This window comes from Bufo gargarizans, chromosome 3, assembly GCF_014858855.1.
Source record: "Bufo gargarizans isolate SCDJY-AF-19 chromosome 3, ASM1485885v1, whole genome shotgun sequence".
Lineage (NCBI taxonomy): Eukaryota > Metazoa > Chordata > Amphibia > Anura > Bufonidae > Bufo > Bufo gargarizans.
The window spans coordinates 530,387,021-530,411,591 of record NC_058082.1 but is presented as its reverse complement, the minus strand read 5'-3'; the positions used below and the strand labels follow the sequence as shown (position 1 = coordinate 530,411,591).

Below are 24,571 nucleotides of genomic sequence, written 5' to 3'. Positions count from 1 at the left end.
CTGGGTTCACAAGGGCGTTGCGGGAAAATGTGCGGGTGCGTTGCGGGAACACCCGCGATTTTTCCGCGCGAGTGCAAAAAATTGTAATGCGTTTTGCACTCGTGTGAGAAAAATCGCGCATGTTTGGTACCCAAACCCGAACTTCTTCACAGACGTTCGGGTCTGGGATCGACGTTCTGTAGATTGTATTATTTCCCCTTATAACATAGTTATAAGGGAAAATAATAGCATTCTGAATACAAAATGCATACGAAACTAGCGCTGGAGGGGTTAAAAAAAATATATAATAATTTAACTCACCTTAGTCCACTTGATCGCGGCCCAGCATCTCCTTCTATCTCCTTTGTTGAATAGGACCTGTGGTGAGCATTAATTACAGGAACAGGACCTTTGATGACGTCACTCCGGTCATCACATGGTACGTCACCATGGTAAAAGATCATGTGACGTACCATGTGATGACCGGAGTAACGTCATCAAAGGTCCTGTAATTAATGCTCACCACAGGACTAAGGTGAGTTAAATTATTATTATTATTATTTTAACCCCTCCAGCGCTAGTTTACTATGCATTCTGTATTCAGAATGCTATTATTTTCCCTTATAACCATGTTATAAGGGAAAATAATAATGATCGGGTCTCCATCCCGATCGTCTCCTAGCAACCGTGCGTGAAAATCGCACCCCATCCGCACTTGCTTGCAGATGCTTGCGATTTTCACGCAACCCCATTCACTTCTATTGGCCTGTCCTGCGTTACAAACGCAGAATATAGAGCATGCTGCGATTTTAAAGCATTGCAGAAGTGATGCGTGAAAAAAACGCTCATGTACACAGCCCCATTGAAATGAATGGTGCCGGATTCAGTGCGGGTGCAATACGTTCACCTACCGCATTGCACCCGCACGGAAATCTCGCCCGTGTGAACTCAGCCTAATAGTAGTTGTAGAATTTAGAATGACAGTTTGAAAGCTTTATTGTTTTCTTTATAGCCCTAGAAAAGATGACAACAAAAGAGCATGGCACTTATCATTATAATGGGGCTGTCTTACTTCAGAAAAAGGTGTTTGTTATGTATACAAAGTTAAAACAAGGCCCTTACTAATGCATTGTGATTTTCCATTTTGGGGCTGATTCATTTTACACTGCTTGTATCCAGGAGTTATGACCAACCTTCAATCCAGCATCAGTGGCTGTGTTTGTATACTATAGGAAAAGGCGCTGACCTCTCAGGTGGCCGCGACCATGGGGGCACACATGGAGTAAAAAAGTCAAGTGGGGAAATTAAAGCCTGGGCAGAGTGACTTCCAAAAATTATATCTAGAAAACCATCCACCTATTTTTTTTTGTAAAAAAATAAATAAAAATACATAGGAGGCCAATTATCAAACTGGTGTAAAGTAAAACTGACTTGGTTAACCATAGCAACCAGTCAGATTTAATCTTTCATTTTGGACAGCTCCTTTGGAAAATGAAAGGAGGAATCTGATTGGTTGCTATTGGTGTTAACCCAGCTCCCCCCATACCTGCAATTTTGTCCCCACATGCAGGTACAGTCACCGGGCTTCTTCACTCCTTCCCACCGCTGCACGCCGTGCTCATAGGGGCGGGCAGCGGGGTTCTTAGCTGTGGTTTGCATACTTGCCACCAGCATTTTTCTCTTGGCTCTGAGCAGAGTTTGCACTCTGGCTCAGAGCTCCCTTGTGTGTATTTAGGGTGTGTGCGGGCATGTCTCCTCCCTTTGTGAGGCAGCCTGCGCATACCCTCTATCTTCCCCTGTCTATAGCTGGTCTGCAGGAGAAATTTAAAAGCACCTTGTCTAGTTTCCTGATTGAGTGAAGGTGTTCTGTTGGTTCTTGTCATTCTGTGTACCGGATTGTGGATTATGTTTTATGGACTTTGCCTGATTGCCGCCTGCCCTGACCTTGGTCTACGTTTATGGACTTTGCCTGACTGCCGCCTGCCCTGACTTCTGCCTTCGTATCCTGACTATGCTTTTGTCTGATCAGCCTCTGGCCTCCCATCATCCACTGGGTGTATTGTGTCACCTGGAAGACAGTCCAGTGGGTTCACACTCTGGTCCCGATTCCTTTGTGTCTACTTCCTGGTACACCCCTCGGAAAAGTCTCTGCTCACCATCAGAGGTATCAAGGAACAATAGAGGTGTGCTTAGACATCGTCCTTAGAGGGAGTTGGTCACGTGGGGCTGGTCATAACAATTGACAACTAAGCCAGTTCTACTTTACACTAGTTTAATAAAGACCCTCATAGAATAGTAGCAATTCTACTTTGTGCTGTACAATTTCCTAGTTTCAAGAGAGACTACCAGGGATATGCTGTCTAATTTAGGTTCTTAGACAATGTATTCTTATACAGTATGTCTTATGCAACCCAGTATGAGGCTGAATCAACCTTTAGTTAGAATTGGCAAAAACATTTGACAACAGTCAGGCCTAGACACATTGGGAGAGATTAATCAAAACCGGTAAAGGAAAACTGGCCCAGTTGCCCATAGTAACTAATCAGATTCCATCTTTAAGTTTCCAAAGGAGGTTTGAAAAATGAATGGAATCTGATTGGTTGCTATGGCCAATTAAGCCAGTTTTGCTTTACACCAGTTTTAATAAATCTATCCTATTGTACTTTAGGGTGGTCACTGACATCTGTGAGGTAAGGCAGTGGGATATGTCTCCCTCTGCCTTTTGATTGTAGCCCCTGCAGTGTAATCACTGGGCTCCGATCAGTTACCATGGCAGCCTGCATGAAAGGGATTTAGGAGTAATTATTTCAGAAGACTTAAAGGTGGGAAGACAATGTAATAAAGCAGCACGAAATGCAAGCAGAATGCTTGGATGTATAGGGAGAGGTATAAGCAGTAGAAAGAGTGAAGTGCTTATGCCGCTGTACAGAACACTGGTGAGACCTCACTTGGAGTATTGTGCGCAGTACTGGAAGCCATATCTCCAGAAGGATATAGATACTCTAGAGAGAGTTCAGAGAAGAGCTACTAAACTAGTACATGGATTGCAGGATAAAACTTACCAGGAAAGATTAAAGGGACTATTCAAAGGATTCAGATATATTGGGCAGACTAGATGGGCCAAATGGTTCTTATCTGCCGACACATTCTATGTTTCTATGTTTTTATGTTGTGTCAATGACCCCCTGGGAAGATTTAACCCCCCACACCCCTTACTCTAATTTATGCTGAGTTCCAAATTATTGTTGCCCATTAATTATGAGTACTCATGGATAGAGATGAGCGGACGCCTGGATGTCGAGGTTCGACGGGTTTGTCCAAACTTCACAAAAAAGTTTGAATTCAGCACCCGAACTTGACCCCGAACCCAAACTCTATTGAAGTCAATGGGGACCCGAACTTTGAAGCACTAAAATGGCTGTAAAAAAAGTAATGGAAAGGGCCAGAGGGCTGAAAATGGCAGCAAAATGTGGTTAAGAGCATGGCAAACAAATGTGGATAATGAAATTACTTAAAATAACATAAAATACGTAAAAATAATAATCTTGATATAGGAGGAGGAGGTCCATATGGAGTAGGAGGTTGAGGAGGCGGTGGATGTGGCAGTGTAGGTGAAAGCGGCGGTGGAGAATGAGGAGGTAGCCAACACTGGTTTTTGGTTAGGTTTTTTATTTTATTATTTTTAGTTTTTTGTTTAAATTTGGGTAGACCCCAAAACATTGGGAAATATAACCTGTGATAACTCAAGAATGTAACAGATGCTTTTGCACCTTGCTCCCTCTTATGCTGTGCTGGTGCCTCTGTGCGACCACCGCCTTTTCCTCCGAACTAGACAGGTCACTCGCATGACCTTGATTCCATGTCGGGTCTAGTATCTCATCATCCTCCACATCATCTTCCACCCACTCTTTACCACTGCCCTCCTTGTCGGTCTGCAGACTGCAAAAAGCGGTGGTCTTCCAATGTCCTCATCCTGAAACATAAGTGGTTGGGCATCAGTGTACTCAATCTCTTCCACTTCTGGTGCAGGACAATGTGGATTGCCCACGGAAACCCTGCCAGCAGAGTCATCAAAAAGCATAACAGACTGCTGCATGACTTGGGGCTCAGACTGCTTGCATGATTTGCAAGAGGGTGAGTTGAAAGACAGATGGCCATGGGCTGTAGGGGCCAATTCTGATCTTTCAACAGGGGACTGGGTGGGAGACAATGGGATAGAACTGTAGGCACTGTTTGCCCCCTAATCTACTATAGCCTGTACTTGTTCTGGCCTCACCTTTCGTACTGTCCTAAATGCAGTGTAGGCCGCAAATGTACTTTCTAGTGCAAAAGATGAGCATTTGTCACCTAACAATGTAACAGATGAAGTAGTGAAATGTATTTCCCTGTCCACTAGGTAGAGCAGGGATATATCACAGCCAACAATTGGTGAATTTCACCCAACAATGTAACAGACGAATTTGTGAAAGGTATTTCCCTGTCCACAATGTAGAGCAGGGGTATAGTCGCAGCCAAAAATTTGGGATATGTCACCCAACAATCAGACAAATAAGTGAAATGACATAAAATAAAATACGTAAAAATTAAAAATAATAATCTTGATCTATGACATGGAGGTCCATATGGAGTAGGAGGTTGAGGAGGCGGTGGACGTAGCAGTGTAGGTGGAAGCAGCGGTGGAGGAGGTCGCCAACACTGGTTTTTAGTTTAAAATATTATTTTTTTGTTTAAATTAGGGTACACCCCAAAAGAGTGGGAAATATCAAAAATACAACAATGAACAATTGCGCTGGAGTATAACAATGGCTGGGTAAGGCCGGTATACATGTCTATTCTGCACAAGGTACGGACAAGTCCTGTGAGATCCATGCCTGGTTCATTTTAATGAACGTGAGCTTGTCCACATTGGCTGTGGACAGGCGGCTGTGCTTGTCTGTGATAACGACTCCTGCCGTGCTAAACACACGTTCAGACAATACACTGGCTGCAGGGCAGGCCAGCACCTCCAAGGTGTAAAGTGCAAGCTCAGGCCATGTGCCCAATTTGGAGACCCAGAAGTTGAAGGGGGCAGACCCATCATTCAGTACGTGTAGGCGTGTACATACTGCTCCACCATGTTGCTGAAATGCTGCCTCCTGCTAAGATGTTCCATATCAGCTGGTGGTGCTGGTTGTTGTGGCCTGCTGACAAAGCTTTTCCCCATTTCGCCCATGCTAACCCTGCCTTCTGAGATGCTGGTGGTGTCCCAGCTGCATTGGCGACCTCTTCCTCCTCCTCTGCCTTTGCCTTTTGCTTCCACTGTGCCCCCGCTGTCAGGTGGGAATTCCACAAGCAGCATGTCTACCAGCGTGGCCACCCAGTAATCAGCGCAAGATAAAATGTGGTCGTTGCCGAGAAACTGCAGCATGTAATCGCTCATGTGTGCCAGGCTGCCCAGAGGCAACGACAAGCTGTACATCTATACACATGACAGCTGCCCCAGAACACCCAGCTCTGCTACATCTATACACATGACAGCTGCCCCAGCACACCCAGCTCTGCTACATCTATACACATGACAGCTGCCCCAGCACACTCAGCTCTGCTATATCTCTATATATCTATCTACTGTATATTAATACTTAGAGATGTATAGATACAGCAGAGCTGAGTGTGCAGTATCATAGTGCCATAGCACACTTAGCTCTGCTAAATCTCTATATATGACAGCTGCCCCAGCACACCCAGCCCCGCTACATCTATACACATGACAGCTGCCCCTGCACACTCAGCTCTGCTATATCTCTATATATCTATCTACTGTATAGTAACACTTAGTGATATATAGATATAGCAGAGCTGAGTGTGCAGGGGTAGCTGTCATGTGTATAGATGTAGAAGAGCTGGGTGTGCTGGGGCAGCTGTCATATAGAGATATAGCAGTGCTGGGTGTGTTGGGGCAGCTGACATGTGTATAGATGTACACTGGCTATAACAGCTATAACAGAGTCTACAGTAGAAGTATCATATTTTTTAAGTTAGTGGCTATGCAGCTCTTAAAGGTGTGTGGGTAAGTGCTTTACCTCTGATACAGAAGGTTGTGGGTTTGAATCCCAGCAGACACATCTCTCCCTCTCCTGAGGACGGCAATACAGATGACTATAACAGAGTCTATAAAGTAGATGGGAGGTGAGAGAAGGCTGCCGCCATCCTGCATGTCATTACATTACAGTGTGTGGTGTGTGTGGCAGTCGCTACACCGGCCAAGGAGCCTCCTCGCTGCTGGCGCCCCACTTCTGACAGCGGTCCAAGAAATGGCCCTGGTCTAAATATTGTTTCTTCTCCTTTTTACAAACTTGATGAATACACATAAGCATAAGCTTGATTATGTAAATGACTAGCATAATTAGCACTACTTGTACTACTGTTTGAATAAGCCCCATTAGCCAACCAACCAGCCCTTTGAACCAGTTGGCAGGATTGAGAAAGGAAAATGTGTCTCCCTACCACGAGTCTTTGTCTGCACTATTTTCGTGTAACCATTTGTCTCTCATGATTTTCATCTTTTCTATTCCAAATTTTACCTGTAGGTTACCTTGGGGATCTATATAATAGCAACAAGCAGGTCCTACAATCTGACACATACCTCCTTTCTTTGCTGTCAGGTAGTCCAAAACCAAGGTGTGCTGATTGGTGACAAAGATTATCTGATTCTGGACAATGTTAGAGGCGTCCATGAGTTTTAACACCTCCCATATCCGATCATCCAAATAATCAGTTGCCACCACTAGCTTGTCCCACATCTGCATTACCATGGGGTACAGAAACAAGGTACTGAAGAACTTATTGGTAAGGCTCATCTCTACTACATGGGGTTTACCGTCCCCCTTTACTACATGGCGTATCTCGTCCTTAGCTCTTTGATATAGAGTGTGTTTTGGTACAGACAGAGTTTATATCTATGTCAGAATGGGCAGGGGCGTAGATAAGGGGGAAGGGGGGTTCAAACCCCCCCTTTCCCCCGAGTGTCTGTCCTCCTAACCTGCCAAAGAACGGCCCGGGCGTGCTGCTGCCTGCAATAGCGGCAAGGGCAGTGCGGCACACAGAGAGGTGATGGAGGCTGCAGGGCGGGGCCGGGCAGCGCAGGGGGGCAAGTACAGCGGCAGAAGTAACTCACAGACACACACAGGGCAGCCAGGCAGGGATGGCGCTGATGATCACATGGCATGCACGCTGCCTTCAGGCTCCGCCTCCGCCTGTCGTATGTCTGGACCCCGGCCAGCTTCCTGCCTGCGCGTGCCTGCTACTCCTGGGCGGCGGCTGACAGAGCACAGAGCCTGGAGATCTCAGAAGATTAGAAGAGAGAGAGAAGAAAGAAAAATAAGTAGTTTGAGAGAGAGACAGACAGAGACTCTGGAGCACTAGTGTAAGTAGAAGAAGATTCAAAGCCCACCCCCACCCCCCACACCAGGCTACAGACAGTGTCAATTCATATATTTAGTCCAGCCCCCAGACTCTTATGAATTGAGGGAACTGGCCACCACCATGCTGGTCCACATCACTTATTGTGCAGGCTGCATGGTTTGATGTATGTTTTCTAGTCTCTCACACTCTAGTCTCCTCAACAATAAAGAAATGCAATTTCTTATGGAAATTACAAGAGTAAGCTAGCATGTGATGTGTCATGCGTGCCATAGACTGTCACTCCAGACTTGAGTGGGTAGGTACCAATTACGAGTCTTTTAAAAAAATGTTTTTTCCATATGGTGTCAAACAACTAAATCGGTATTGCTCAAGGTAAAGGATTGGTTTAGGAATGATATGGCTGCTGGTATATTTTTTTCAAACCCTGGTGTGTCTGCTAGATAAAGTATTATAATTTGAGAAAGCTGAACCCCCACCCCAGGAAAAAAAAATTATCTTTGGCCCTGAGAATGGGGTATTATAAAGGTTGCAGGAGTAAGTCGGGCAATTGTACATAAACCAGTGACATTTCTGGGCAACCACTTGTATGCCTTATGCCCACAGACTAGGTATATACTTTCTGGGACTGCAACCACTGTACTATTAAACAACTGAGTTATCAATCAATGGACACCTATTGCCAGTTTCGGTCCCTTTTCCTGACCCTCTGAGGAGTTAGAGGTCATTCCAGCAATTAAATCAACTAAGGTACAGTTGTTGCAGGCCAGATTCTTACCCTTTACAGGATCTATACCTACACACTGTACCAGGCTATTCGGGTTAGAGTCATTGCAGCCGAATTTGTCATGCGGACTAAAAGACATACATTTCAACTGTATTAGCAAACAATAACAGTGTGTCCAACTGGGAAAATATGACACATTGCACCACATGTTCTCATTCCAGGGGGTAGAGCTATAATCAACTGGTGGCCCTGATCTGTTTACCATGAGCCAGGGGGGCTCAGCCCATCCTTCAACGGGTAAGGGTACCTCCTTGTTTTTAGTTTTGGACTTAACCTGCATCATGCCTGTGAAAAAGATAGTAGAGTTGGCAAGTTCAGTTAATTCAGAAAAACTGAGGGGCATGGCAAAATAGGGCATAGTGGCTGAACTTACAGGACTGTGAGTACAGATCCAACAGTCTCTCAATTTTTCAGTTTTGTTTAGCCCCTCAAACAACAACTGATGGTGCCGTATCAAAGCATTGTCTCATTCATCATTCAGTGGATGAAACACTGCTGACACACTCAAGGTCAGAGTCACTGCCAACAGAAGGACCCTCATCCTGTGGTTCCAAGACTTTCTTGTAGTGATAAGCGTGTATCCAGTTGGGTTTTCCTTCAACTTTTACAGCAGTCTCAGTCTTTAGCAAAACTTGGAAGGGACCATCAAATATGGGCTCAAATGTCTCTCATGTGCCTTTCCATGACAACCCAATCACTGGGTCCCTTCCACTGAGTCTGGAATGGAAGCAAACACTTGTTTATGATTGTGTTCCAACCTGCAGGTGAGGGTCTTCATGTAACCGACCATGCTGTCAGTCTGGAGCTGCAACTGTTGAGGAAAATACAGCCCCAGTTTGGGTACAGAACCAAACAAGATTTAATATGGGGATAGGCCAGACCTTTTCCCTGGGGTGGTGCGGATGGAGTACAGGGCAAGGGGGAGGCACTCAGTCCAGGGCTTCCCGGTCTCCTTCATAGCCTTCTGGATTTTTTATTTAATAGTGCCGTTCAGCCTCTCCACACAGCCACTGGACTGTGGGTGATAGATCGTATGAAAAGCCTGAGTGACCCCCAAGGCTCCCATCACCTCCCTCATCACTTCCCCTGTGAAATGGCTTCCTCTGTCTGATTCTATACCTGTGCACAAGCTCACTGACCAGTTTCTTTGCAGTATTCTTGGCATTTGCAGTAGATACAGGGTAAGCCTCCGGCCTTCCTGAAAAGAGAACAACGCACGCAAGCACATATTTGTATGTTCCTACCTTCGGTAACTGTATATAGTCTATTTTCAGTCTCTGGAATGGGTAAAATGGCCTAGGTGTATGTTTCTTAGGTGTCATAATTACCTGTCCAGGGTTGTTTAGAGTTAACAAATTAAGGAGCTAGATATAATGGGTACACGTCCCTGTGATATAACAAACAAAATTATAATAGGAACGCTTAAAATGGAGCAAAATAATAAATATTTTAATAGTGCTACTATTGGAAAGGGGTGAATCCTATATAAAATGACTAAGACTAAGCCGTCTATCCAAATTGATGTATCCTCATATGTAAATGGTGACACTACCTAATGTGATGTATAGGAGGCCTATTACAAATATCATACAAGGATAGACGGACTAATATAACTAAAACCACCGCACTGATAATCGGATATGGTGCTCCGAACGGCAAGGTGCTGCCTATACAGTTATTATGTGCTGGTAGAAATAGATGCTAAAGTGTGCTATATCCCCTGGGACATTTATCATATTATAATATCCCAGGCCAATAAGGGAAATAACACACGCAGCAAACCATTAAGCTATCCAGTGACCGGCGTGTCACTGAGCAGTGGCGGATAGTGAGAGGAGCGGCTGTGCACTATGCCGACTCACAAACTCTATCCAACATGTAGGTGAGTAAACCACGCAGACCAATACTGGTGTTTGCAAAAATGCGCTCCAACAACCAGCAGGTCTGTACACACTGAGCTACGACTCTACGCGTTTCTGTGCAGCTGGTTCATGCACTTCCTCAGGAGCCAAGTAGCTACTACACCTAAAATGCCTAAGGCCGATATCAGGAACTTAAAATCGGCTTGCTACATAGGATTGTTATTAGGTAGCACCGAATCCTAGTGTGGGAGACGGTGTGCTGCTTATTGTATACATAGTCTCTGCTCTGTAATGGCCGCGAAGCGGCCAGGCAGACGCCGTGATTTAAAGGGCAAACACCACGCCCCCAAGAACACACCTCCAGCCGGCAGCCAATCCACCAGATGAACCATTCATACTGGGCTGGTCCGCTGTCGGCTATGGAGGAATAGGAATGTGCTCAGGGGGTCAGCGCATAAGCGCTGTATCATAACAAAGTATCAGGAAACCATCAGCGGTCTACTATATGACAGGTAGCAGTCCTCAAAGAGCAAAATCGGAGAAACTGTAGGTGGGTAAATAGTATCAAACCTATAATAGTTTAAAAGAAATGACATTACTAAAATGTATGATGGATAAACAATATATGTAAATGAGTAACTGATATAGTAACAATATATGTGAATGAATAGCTGTAAATCCATGTGGAGTAATAAACTCTTATCACTCTTTGGTCATAGCAGAAAAATGACCACATATCTCAGAAATACATGTCATCTAGTGAAAGACAAATATGAAGAGAAAAAAAAAATGACGAGAATTTTTTTTTCCTATGATACAATCAAATAAAAGGAACATAGGAAATGGCATCATTAAGACCATTAGGCTTGATGGTCCCCAGCCTAAAAATCCATTGTGCCTCCTTTTGTAGGAGAATGCGATCAAGATCACCTCCTCGTGGTGTCCTTCTTCACAATGTCAATGCCCTGAAATTTGATGACGGAAGCATTACCACTGTGGCATTCAACCACATGACGGGCGACTGGTGTATCTTGACATTTGTTAATATCAGATACTTACCAGGGTTGTTTAGAGCACAGATCATACAGCCTTGTACAAAATCTACTGGCAATAGTGGAGAAACCTGGTTTGACCCATCTCTTCAGTACCGTGCTCACCATAGGACCCTTTGCTTGGTGTGTGGGCCCGTGGGCCTCCTGTGCCATGATAGGATAGAGGGCTCTGGGTAGGCATATTTTTCCTGACACTTCCCAGAGTCCCTGCCCATTCGGCACTGCTCCTCTCTGAGTCCAGGAGCTTTTTTCTCCTTCATCTGGTGTGCAGACAGTTTAATCAACACGTTTTCAGACATGTGGTGAGGCTCTAGGACGCTGACAGGGATTACTTTGGGTTTCCAAGGCTTCACTGCTGTCTTTTTTTCAGCCCCATCTGCCCTGTTGTTGCCCCTAGCCTCACAGGTTTGTTGTCTGGTATGTGCCTTAACCTTGACAATGGCTACTTCCTCTGGAAGCAGTAATGAGTTCATTAGTTCAAACACTGAGTCTTTGTTCTTTATAGGTTGACCTGCAGAGGTAAGGAAATCCCTGGCTCTCCGAATAGGGCCATAATCATGTGCAATACCAAACCCGTACCTGGAGTCTGTAAAAATATTTGCTTGTTTACCTTGTGCCATTTTACATGCTTCAGAGATTGCCTTCAACTCAGCCTCCTGTGCTGACATGTGAGGAGGGAGTGGTTCAGCCAATACTGCCTCATGTTGCGTGACCACTGCATATCGAGTATGAAATCAGCCATCCTCACCCATGTATCTGCTGCCATCTACAAAAAACTCAAAATCAGGATTAGGTATGAGTTGAATCCGAAATTGGTAGGAGAGTTGCAGAATTCAGAGTAGTATATCTCTTGAAACTAATAGACTGAGGCATGAGTAAAGAACATTGCAAACGTAGTTGGCGTGCCATGGATATGTGCATTGGTTTCACCTGACTAAGGATACCTTGGATGTCATGAGGGGTCTGTACCACCAGGGGATAGTCAAGTACAACTTCAGAAGCTTTTTCCACCATCAGCTGCACTGCTGCAACCGCCCTGACACAGGAGGGGGCGCCGCGTCAGACTGGATCTAATCTGGCAGAAAAATAGACAATCGGCCTTTGTCTGATGTCATGTTTCTGGGTCAGGATTGAGGTACTTTGGCCACTAAGTTCTGAGCAGAACAGGCTTGTCATAGTCTCGTATGCCCAGTGCCGATGCTGACAGAATTGTCAATTTGAGTGAGTAAAAAGAATCCTCTGCAGGGCCGCTGATTGAAAAATGGTCAGAGGCCAAGCAGTCTTAAAGGGGTTGCATCAACATGGATGCATTCTGGATCCAAGGTCTGCAATAGGACACCAGTCCCAAAAACATTCTGAGGGGCTTCGGCCCCTGAGGGAGTGGGGTGTCCTTCCCAGCCTGTTTTCTTTCCTCGGTGAAGTGCCGAGCACCTTCTGACAAACAGTGACTGAAGAAAGTAACACGGGATTGGCAAAACTGCAGCTTGTCTTTGGAAGACTTACACCCATTTTCTGCAAGGAAAATCAACAGTGACAGAGATGCATTTTAGGTGTGTAAGGAACACATAACAATAGATCATCAACATAGTGGGTGAGTTTTGAGCTCCCTGTGGCAATACTGTCCATGTATACTGTTTACCCTTAAATGTGAATGCAAAAAGATATTGACATGTCACGTGGATTGGGACACTGAAAAATGCATTTGCAAGGTCAATCACAGTATAACACGATGCCCTTGGAGGGACCTGTGAAAACAAGGTGTGTGGGTTCGGGACAATTTGAGTCTGCAGGACAGTAACCTTATTAACTTCCCGTAAGTCATGCACCATCCTATAAGTCACAGGCTGGCCTTTTACTGCCTTCTTTTTGGACTGGAAACAGGGGGTTGTTTGCGGGAGAATTAGTCACCACCAGGGCCCCCATTTGAACATACTGATCAATCTGAGTGACCACAGATTGTTCTTGTGCATGACTCGAAGGATACTGACGGACTCGGGGTGGTGTACATCCTGGTTTTAAATGTAACATGAAAGGAGTGACAAGCAATCTGCCAATATCAGTTTTACCCTTTGCCCACAATTTGTCGGGGACTGGCTGCAGGTCCCGTTCCAATTGTACCACCCAGGATTTTTGGTCCGGCTCCAGATGTAAAGCTAGGATATCTACATGTGTGGTACCATCCTCATTAAAGTGAATATGAGCCCCCAGTGCCTGCAGGACGTCAGTACCCAGCAAATTGAATGGGATATTTTGTTTTACTAACAACTGAGTCACCACTGTACTGTCTTTGATTTTTAATTTCACAGGTATGATCTCTGGGATGAAGACTTCCCCTGTGAACCCTGATGCAGGGACACATTGTGTGCTTATCTGCAATGGCTTAATATAATCAGAATTGATCACTGTCTTGGCTGCCCCCATGTCTATTAAGAAAGGAACCTGTTGGTTGCCTACCTGGACTGGTATCAATTTGGCAGCCCACGGCTGCTGCAGTCATGGCAGATAAGGACACAGGGTTGCTGGCTTCCTATTGTGAGGTCACCGGACCAGGGGTGTGCACTGAACCCTGGTACTGTGAGTTCACCTGTTGTCCTTGAGGGGGTAATCTGCAATTTATGCGTATGGGACCAGGTTTGCCACAATTGTAACATCCGAAGTCACCCCTCCTCTGTCTGGTCTGTCCCTGTTGACCAGACCATGGTCTCTGTTGTCCTTGTACCATATTGATTTTTGAGGATTTGTTAGTTGACATGTCTAGTTCCACAACCCTTAGCAGCAGCAACTAACTGAGGTAGTGTTGTCACCATTACTTTTCCAGCAAAATTAGACCCTTTAAAACATAACTTTTACTTAATTATATTAATAAAATGACACCGCATTCGTGATTCACCTAGTGAAAAATCTGTGAGACAAATGGTATTAAATGATAATCAAAAATATAATAATGTTTAAACAGGGTAACCAACCGTTAATACGATTTGTGAAGGTTGGTGTACACAGGGCAGAAATGGGGAGTGTTGGAGTGTCTATACTATCCCTACACTCACCCTAGATGTATCCTTAGCCCAGGGACGTCCCCTGAGGGTGGAGACTCCCTGTCCTCATACCTGGACTAACTGCCCTACGTACACCCTCCTCTCAGTGAACAATAACACGGAACCCCGTGAAAACGACGAATATTTTCTGTGTCACAGGTGGATAATATACCTGTAAAGACAACAGCCCATGTAAATGCTAAATCAAAAAGCTGGTGGTGTAAAGAGGTAGGTATCCCCTATAGCACCACGCGAAGAGGCCCAAATAGGGGCGTTGTATTGTATATACGCTCCCGGGCTAGTTTGCATAAAACCCCGACGCGTTTTCCCTATTTCTAGGTTCATCAGGGGGTAAACAAACAGTCATGGGTAAACCGTCATCAAAGTAATAATAGTAATTGATATACTCAAGGTACAGATGGAGGACGCAGGACCAGAGACGCTGATAGTGATATGTGTGTAGAACCGAGGGGATAATTTGATATATCCCACCTGTAGATAAAAGGTAGAGAAATATCAGGGTAAGAGCTACAGTCATAATTATTCAAGTTTACACCCCCTGAGTCTATTAGACACTTACTTAGTATCCTAGACGGTTAGATAGACCTGGAGCCCATTGGGATGAGGGCCAACACAGTATCCACACGCTGTAAAAGTATATAGTATAAACGCTCCATTGTATATCAAAGTTATAGCTTGGATTGAATTCAGGGGTCCTTACTTACATTACATGCGTCCTGGTATCATCCTGTACTTCCAGATGCTCACACACTCAGTTACTAACCTTCCTAAATACCCCATCCTCAGCTGTTTTAAACTTGGCGCTCATTAAGACGCCAGACACGCCACTTCCGGTTTCGGGACACGTCCGTGTGCGTCATTTCCGGTTATTGGACTGCATGTAAATCTTACATCCGGTCCATGAAACGCACGCGGACGTTGTATCCTGGTTACTGGGCCCTAGTATCGTTCATTTGCTACACCCGATGCTTTTATGTATCCCCAAACGTCAAGATCGTCCTCTGGACCGCATATGTGCATCATATCCGGTCCTTTGGAACGCATATGGCCGTCACTTCCGGTTTATTGACCTCGGGTGCTGAATATGGTAATTACGGTCGTCTGCATCAGTACAATCATTAATACCCAGACTATAAGATATATATGTATAGAGATTAGATGTATTCAGGTATACAGGTGAAACTCGAAAAATTAGAATATCGTGCAAAAGTCAATTTATTTCAGTAATGCAACTTAAAAGGAATTGCATTAATGCAACTTAAAATTAAAATATTGTGAAACGGTTCAATATTCTAGGCCCAAAGTGTCACACTCTAGTCAGCTAATTAATCCATACCCCCTGAGCAAAGGGTACCTCAAAATTGTTACTTTGGGGTTTCATAAGCGGTAAGCCATAATCATCCAAATTATAACAAATAAAGGCTTGAAATATCTCGCTTCGCATGTAATGAGTCTATCTCATATGTTAGTTTCACCTTTTAAGTTGCATTACTGAAATGAATGAACTTTGCACGATATTCTAATTTTTCGAGTTTCACCTGTATATAGTTAGATAATGATAAATAGATAGACACAATTTATATTAAAATATACACCATTCACTGCAGTTTAATGCCAGTTATTGAGGTAATGTAGTTGATGCAGTACGAACCTGAATTGCTGACATACACGTGGCACAAGGCCACAAGGCCACATGGAAAAGGGGGATCATCTGTTTAGTCAAATAAATGACAGGTGTTAGAGGAGGCAGATGTTTGGTCCAAATGCCACCATGCTATATCAGACCAGCAAAGACAATGCCATGTCAGTCATATAGAAGGGACGATAGGGTATGTAAGAAAGGTTGGTGTGAACAACAAAAATAAACCAGACAATGTCAAGCAAAATTTCACATAAGTGCACGCCCCATATACTGGGCAGCACCGTGCGTCTACTTGATGATTGACGCTAAACTGTCAATATTTGGATACTTCCCGTATCCAGCCAATTTATCCGGGCTTCATTGTACTACCGGGCAGGCTTGTTCATGATCAGAGCGATCAAACTGAGCACATCCTTCCCCATAAGTTATAAAAAGCAAGAGAACGTAAGTCTCTTGTTGATACCAAGGGGTGCCTGGGACTTGAACCGATGTATCCAGACACATTCCTTCTGGAGAATTTTACGATCCCAGTCGCCACCCCTAGGAGATGGGGGAATGGTCTCCAGGATCGAGAATTTAAGACAGTTGGGGTTACCACCATGGACATCGTTAACATGTGATGAGACCGGAGTTATGGTCTTGTTGGCTACATCATTCACATGCTCACAGATGCGCCGCCTGACTTCTCTGATTGTTTTCCCTATGTAGTCCATAGGGCATGGACACTGTGCATGCCTTGCACGAACCACATGTAAACATGCCACAGGGTTTGCGATCAAGCCATGTCCCCACTCCGCTAGGTGTTGTGTAGTGGCTGTGGACCAGACGGTCTTTAAGGCTCCTCCCCTGTCTATATGTGGCACTCGGCTGTTCAGTGTCACCATCCATTCAGGCTTACATGCCTTCAGTTTTGTCTGGAGGGCAGGTCTCAGTCCCTCCATGAAAGCAGATGTCAGTAACTTCTGTCCCATAGGTCCAGTGGTATCCCAACCCATGTCTGTCCACACTGTCCGTAGTCTAGACTCAAATGCCACTATGTCTTCTTTAGTCTCCTGTATTAGGTCTTTTAAACTACGGGCACTTTCATCTTCCTTTGTCCTGGCCCATCTACCAAAAATTCTGCAATATTCTATGCCCGATGTGTCCGTTTTTTCCCAGTCAGACCATGAGGACTGGGCAGATTTTACCCTTTCAGTCAGTAACTGTTCTTTTAGAGGGTTATATGGTGATTCTCCCATTTTTAAGGCCACTAAGTCATTTAAGTCAGCCCATGTCACCCTATATGTGGCTTGTATCTGTTGTAACATATGGTGGGCAGGCATAGGTCTTGTCAGTGGGTCAGGAATTCTAACTAAAAGTCCCATTTGGTCCTTCAGACTCCATGGGGAGTAACACAATATGTGCTGTTGCCTGAGGGACTTGATTGTCTCCCCCGTCTCCTGGCCCCCCTCCTCCATCCACTAGTGGAGGTGGTAGGACTTGTGGGGTGAATCCAGTACGTATGGTGACCGGATAGAGTCCTGTACGCAGTCTAGGTCGAGGTGCCCCACATACTCTACAAGTTTCCGTCCAGTCAGGATTCTGGTTTCCACACATTGTACGTGTCCAGCCTGGTTTACCCATCATCCCAGAATATGACTGTGGGGGAGCTGAAGGTGGCGGACATATTTTCTTTTCTGTCTCACTGTCATTCTTATGTTTTACACTTGTATCAAAATACAAATTTCCTCCAAATGTTACATTTGCCCATTTCTCATTCTTCACTTTCTCTGCTGCCCGACATCAACATTCCACGACCTCCTCACATTCCTGATCCTTCATCCAACCACTATGTGTTCTTTTGAACTTTACCAAACTTCAGAATCTAAGTTACCATGAACTTAATTTATATTATAAAAGGAAACGACACCAGATGCAGACAGCTAAAACCGCAATGGCATTTAAAAATGAGAAAAACAGACTAGGAAGTACATGTAACCATTTTTTTAAAGTCACAAGCACTTCAGCCTTTTAAGCTGACGTGAGACAAGAAAATATCTTCTGTCACTCACATTTCCATAGGTGTATGAGGGCTTTTTTTTTTTTCCGAGATAAGTTGTACCTTCTAATACCACCATTAATTATGGCATACAATGTAGTGGGAAGTGGTAAAAAAAAATCCAAATTGGGTGGAATTGAACCCATTTAAGAGGGTTTTGTTCCCACAGCATTTTGACTGTGGCAAAACTGCCCTTCATTCTCTGGGTCAGTACTATTTCAACAATACCTCATATGTATATATTTTTTTCAAATGTCTAAATAGTGTAAAAAATAAATGTAAACTTTGAAAAAATAAATGTTTTTATTTTTTTTACATCACCATATTCTGACCCCGTAACTTTTTTTATATTTATATCTACTGAGCTGTGTGGGGGCTAATTTTTTGCTGGACAATCTGTCGTTTAATTGATATCATTTTGGAGTGTGTGTGACTTTTTTTATCCCATTTTTTTTCATTTGTTTTGCATAAGAGAAGCAATGGAAAAATTGCAAATTTGCCATTTTGACCCTTTTTTCCATTAAGCCATTTGCCGTATTGGAAAAATATTTCTATATTTTAATAGTAAGGATGTTTTTGATTGCGGTGATACCCATGATGTTTATATTTTTTCTTATTTAAGTAGTAACGTAAAGTTACTATTATTCAACCAGCAAGTCATTTTTTGACAGGAAATTATTGTGAAAAAAAAAAACATTTCTCAGCTTTTATTTACATTTGAGCAAAAAGTGTCCAGTCCAAAATTATTCATACCCTTTACAAACTGTCACAGTCTGTAGGAAAATCAAAAGTTCTATACCATTCCAAATAGTCCAAGCTGTTCTAAAGCATCCTAATTACCCTGATTAATTGGGAACAGCTGTTTTAATCAACTCAACAGGTTAAAAACAGCAGCTATCTGCAGTTGGTTTGTGGACAGTCATAGCTAAGACAAAGGAGCTCAGTGAGGACCTGCGGCTGCGCATTTTGGCTGCTCACAAGTCAGGAAAGGGCTACAAGGCCATTTCTTAATGTTTTCAAGTTCTAGTGACTACAGTGCAAAGTATTATTAAAAAATACAAGATGTTCCACACTGTAGAAAATCTCAGAGGACTGTGATTGGAAGCCAAAAGTGACACCTGTGCTGGCCAGGAGGATAGTTAGAGAGGTGATAAAGAATCCAAGGATCACCACCAAGGCCATCCTGGTGAATCTGGGCTCTGTTGGTGGCAATGTCTCAAGGCAGACAATCCAACAGACACTGCACACTGCTGGGTTCCACGGATGCAGACCAAAGAGGACGCCACTTCTCCAGATAAGTCACACAAAAGCTTGCTTGGCCTATGCAAAAGCTCATCTGGACAAAGAAGAAGACTTCTGGTCTTCTGTGTTATGGTCAGATGTAACAAAAATTTAATTGTTTGGTCACAATGATATTTCCTTCATTTAGCGTAAAAAAGGAGAAGCCTTCAACCCAAAGAACACCATCCCCACTGTCATACATGGTGGTGGGAACCTAATGCTTTGGGGGTGTTTTTCAGCCAATGAACCAGGGAACCTAATCACAGTAAACGGCACCATGAAAATAGAGCAATACAATGACAACATCAACTTGGCCTTAGGCACCAGTGGACATTTCAGCATGACAATGACCCAAAACACACAGCAAAGGTGGTGAAGAAATTGTTAGCAGACAACAACATTAACGTTTTGGAGTGGCCCAGACTTGAATCCAATTGAGAATCTGTGGCGAGAGCTAAAGATCAGGGTGATGGCAAGAAGACCCTCCAACCTGAAAAATTTGGAGCTCATTGCTAAAGATGAATGGGCAAAAATAACTGGGGAGACATGCAAAAAGCTGGTCTACAATTATAGGAAGCGTTTGATTGCTGTAATAGCCAATAAAGAATTTTCTATTGATTATTGAGAAGGATATGAATAATTTTGGACTGGACACTTTTTGCTCAAATGCAAATAAAAGCTGAGAATTTTTTTTTTTTTCCCAATAACGCCTCTTGTACATTGTCTTATTATCTTTTGGGAGACACCTATGTCATTTTCCGTCAAAAAATTACTTGCTGGTTGAATAAAAGTAACTTTAAGTCAAAATTTGCCAGGGGTATGAGTAATTAAACTTTTTTTTTTTTTTTTGTATATTTGTAACAGGTTTTTTTTACAAATTTTTGTAGTGATTTTGAAGCTCATATGAGCCTATAAAATCAGTTTTTTTATTTTGAGCAATCATGTATTTTTAACAGTTTATCACTGTCTATTGCTCATTTCTTATGTTGGCCTGCCATCTGGTGGAGCATGAATATTCTGGGTCTTGTCAGCGAAACTCAGAGCATTCAAAGCAATTACCAACATCTCCATTGGCCGAAGAGCATGTCGGTAGGATCTAGGTTTTTGACTCTTTAGATGCAGTGATCTCACTTGATCATGGCATCTAAAGCCTTTAATTACTGTAATTTGGCATTATTGAAACAGCAGAGACCTCCCGGCCATGACGGCGGTTGGGATCCATGTTTGCCTATCGCTCCAGCGCCATATGTACGGCGCTGGTAGCGAAAGGGTTAAAAAAATTAATGTGTGCTGATCGCTTTAACAGAAATAAAATTAAAAACACATGATTCTCCATTTTATTTTTGCCTTTTTCCCCCTAAATTTTATTTTATAAGGCTACTTTCACACTAGTGTTTCTATTTTCCGGTATTGAGATCCGTTGTAGGGTCTCAATAGCGGAAACAAAAGCTTCCGTTTTGTCCCTAATCATTGTCAATGGGGACAAAACATTACTGATGTGACATAGTGAAGGGTATGGTCAGGGAAGACAGGTATTTTCCTCTCAGTGTGTGCTGCTGGGCTGATTTGCTGCCAGGTGGGGTCAAACACCAGACTGGATTTTAAGTGCCATCCCGGGTTTTGACCTAGCTGTCCTCAAAAGACAGCTGGGCTCAGCAGAAAGGTGTCTCTGTTTTGGGATCTGAGGCATGGCGCCGTGTTAGAAGGCTGAGAGATCCTGGGATGTGGAGCAAGACGGAACTGTCATGACCCACAATGCAAGTCAATGGGGTTGGATCCATTTTTTTTAACACAATCTGACACAATAGAAAACGGATCCGTCCCCCATTGACTTTTAATGGAGTTCAGGATGGATCTGTCTTGGCAATGTTAAAGATAATACAATCGGATCCGTTCATAATGGATGCAGATGGTTGTATTATCAGTAACATAAGCGTTTTTGCTAAACCCTGCCGGATCCACCAAAAACACTAGTGTGAAAGTAGGCTAACATTGATCAAAAAGTTGTAAGTACCACAAAAATGGTACCAATAAAATCTACAGTTTGTCCCACAAAAAAAAAACCTTCATATAGCTCTGTAAACCAAAATACTGTATAAAAAAGTTATGGCTGTCAGAAAATAGTGATGCAAAGAAAAGAAAATGGTATCATCATTTTCGTATTGAGCTGCAGAATAAGGACATCATGTCCTTTTTAGTGCACAATGAATGCCGTGATGTCAAAACCACAAAAACCTTGGTGGAATTGTATTTTTTCCTCGGTTTTCCAATAACAGACATGTTAAATTAAATGATGTCCTTACAAAGTACACATCCCACAAAAAGTAAGCCCTCGTATGGCTATATGAACAGAGCATTTAAAAAGTTATGGCTTTTGGAACGTGGGGAGGAAAAAAAATGCTAAACCAAAAATGGGCGCGTTACTTAAGGGGTTAATATGCTCTGTAAACAATACAAACAACAAAGAACGATTAAAAACGGTCTGAGAAGAAATATAAAATGTACGCATTAAAATTGTAAATGGCTCTTTTCTGTCAAATAAAAAACTACTGAAAGAACAAAAATTATTGTTTAACACTATAGACATTAATCCCTTTAAAATGCGAATGATTTCCATATTCCAAGTCTAAAATCTGAAATGATTAAAAAAATATATGGAAATATGGGTCACACATTTAAAGGGTAACTGTCACACTTAGACCCTAATTTCAATTTTCATATATGTAGTTACTAATAACATGATATTCCAGAATCAGTTACTATTAGACTGACTTACCCCATATTTATTAAGATTCAGCCCTTAGCAACCAGTCTGCATAAAACTGCAATTTCACTATTCAGTTAAGATGGCCACCACTGCCCTCACCCTGAGGCTAATCCCTCCTGCCCTTACTAGCCAGTAACAATACCCCCCCAAAAGTGTCAGTAACCAGAGCCCTCCCCCCTAATCTCCTGCAGCACAAAGGGGTCCTCTTACCACATGTTGCTTTCATTTATACACTGAGCGGATGGCAGATCTCCCTTCCCTGGTCTGCGCTGCTCCAACTCTGCATTGTCCAAGTCTACTGAGTGAGGGAGCGTCTGCCAAGTGCAGGGACAGGGAGAAGTGCACACAGCCCAGGCACTGTTATCTGCTGCTGGGGAGGACCTGGCTTTAATCATTTACTTACAGTCCCTGGTTGTCAGTAATCTGACCTTGCACGCTGCTGCTTTGTCCTTCAACAGATAGACCAACAGATAGATGGACCATGCCTAGCAACCCTATTTTAAGCACAGGTAAAAGTAGGCAGTACAGGGAACAAAACTGGAATTAAGGGGTAATTGAATACACAGTGAAAAGTTGAAATAGGGCCACCCAGGAGATATTAATCACCACAATCCAATACTCCCAAAAAATATATATACAACAGTTATACTTTAAATTGAAACACCTGACAAATTAATAAATGGATAAAATTGGCCACGTCTTTATTAAATTAACCTTGCACTAGTGATGAGCGAGCATGCTCGGCCGAATACCTGTTCGGCTCAAGCATCGCTATACTCGGCACATGGCGGTACTCGGCCATGCTTGAGCGCCATGCTCGGGTCTCCTCCCTGCACGTTTAGCGGCTGCTAAGCAGCCAAAAAACGTGCAGTTAAGTAGTGCCATCACTGTAATGGCAGTAGCCATGTTGGCTGCTGGAATTAGAGTGATTGGCTGGCCGAAATGCTTCATCGGGTGCTATATATAACACCCGATGACACATGCTCAGATCAGTCATAGTCAGGGAGAGCAGAGGGTAGAAAGGGAAAGACAGAGTGGGGAGCGAAATTCACAGCTTTTATTCTAAGAAAGCTTTTCAAAGAACCAAAAGTCCTTTTAAGGACTACTGTGTGTGTGTGTGTGTGTGTGTGTGTGTATGTGTATGTGTTTTAGAGCAGCAATATGGTATTACCTGCGCTAAATTGATCAGTCTCAGGGACATCCGTGCTGAGGAAGGGACAGATAGTGTAGACAAAAGCTTTTACCCCAAAGTCCTTTTAAGGACTACTGTGTGTAAGTTTGACAGCACCAAGATTTTTCTTTAATACCCATTAGTGACATATACTGTACATCATCCGCAGACTGTGTCTTTTTGCGTAAATTCATATAATCAGCGCCACATTTATTGTCTATAGTGTGCATTTAATACACATCCGTGACATATATAGTACGCCATCCGAAAACTGTTTCTTTAGCGTAAATTTAAATAATCAGGGGCCAGCCCTCATCTACTGTCTCTGTAGTGTGTGCTTGTAATACACATCCGTGACATATACAGTACTCCATCCGAAAACTGTTTCTTTAGGGCAAATTTAACTAATCTGGGCCTAATATAGTGTCCATATTCTGTGGGTTTATGACATATACTGCCCTGCATCTGAAAACTGTGTCTGTATTGCAAATTACAAAACTCTGGGCCTAATCTAGTGTCCATAGTGTGTTGTCTTCTGTGACATATACCGTACGCCATCCAATTTTTTTTTCTTTAGGGCAAATTTAAGTAATCTGGGCCTCATCTAGTGTCCATAGTGTGTTGTCTTCTGTGACTTATTCAGTACACCATCCGAAAACTGTTTTTTTAGCGTACATTTAAATAATCAGGGGCCAGGCCTCATCTACTGTCTCTGTAGTGTGTGCGTGTAATACCCATCCGTGACATATACAGTCGTGGCCAAAAGTTTTGAGAATTACACAAATATTCGTTTTCAAAAAGTTTGCTGCTAAACTGCTTTAGATCTTTGTTTCAGTTGTTTCTGTGATGTAGTGAAATATAATTACACGCACTTCATACGTTTCAAAGGCTTTTATCGACAATTACATGACATTTATGCAAAGAGTCAGTATTTGCAGTGTTGGCCCTTCTTTTTCAGGACCTCTGCAATTCGACTGGGCATGCTCTTAATCAACTTCTGGGCCAATTCCTGACTGATAGCAACCCATTCTTTCATAATCACTTCTTGGAGTTTGTCAGAAATAGTGGGTTTTTCTTTGTCCACCCGCCTCTTGAGGATTGACCACAAGTTCTCAATGGGATTAAGATCTGGGGAGTTTCCAGGCCATGGACCCAAAATGTCAACGTTTTGGTCCCTGAGCCACTTAGTTATCACTTTTGCCTTATGGCACGGTGCTCCATCGTGCTGGAAAATGCATTGTTTTTCACCAAACTGTTGTTGTATTGTTGGAAGAAGTTGCTGTTGGAGGGTGTTTTGGTACCATTCTTTATTCATGGCTGTGTTTTGGGGCAAAATTGTGAGTGAGCCCACCCCCTTGGATGAGAAGCAACCCCACACATGAATGGTCTTAGGATGCTTTACTGTTGGCATGACACAGGACTGATGGTAGCGCTCACCTTTTCTTCTCCGGACAAGCCTTTTTCCTGATGCCCCAAACAATCGGAAAGAGGCTTCATCGGAGAATATGACTTTGCCCCAGTCCTCAGCAGTCCAT

The 24,571-nt window shown here is 43.3% G+C and overlaps 1 protein-coding gene across 1 annotated transcript in view; it reads left to right on the top strand.

The window, feature by feature from the left end:
* Positions 1-24,571, top strand: part of LOC122930555 (arylsulfatase H-like) — a 466,223-nt gene that overhangs the window by 347,706 nt on the left and 93,946 nt on the right. The gene's annotated exons all lie outside the window — the stretch shown is intronic.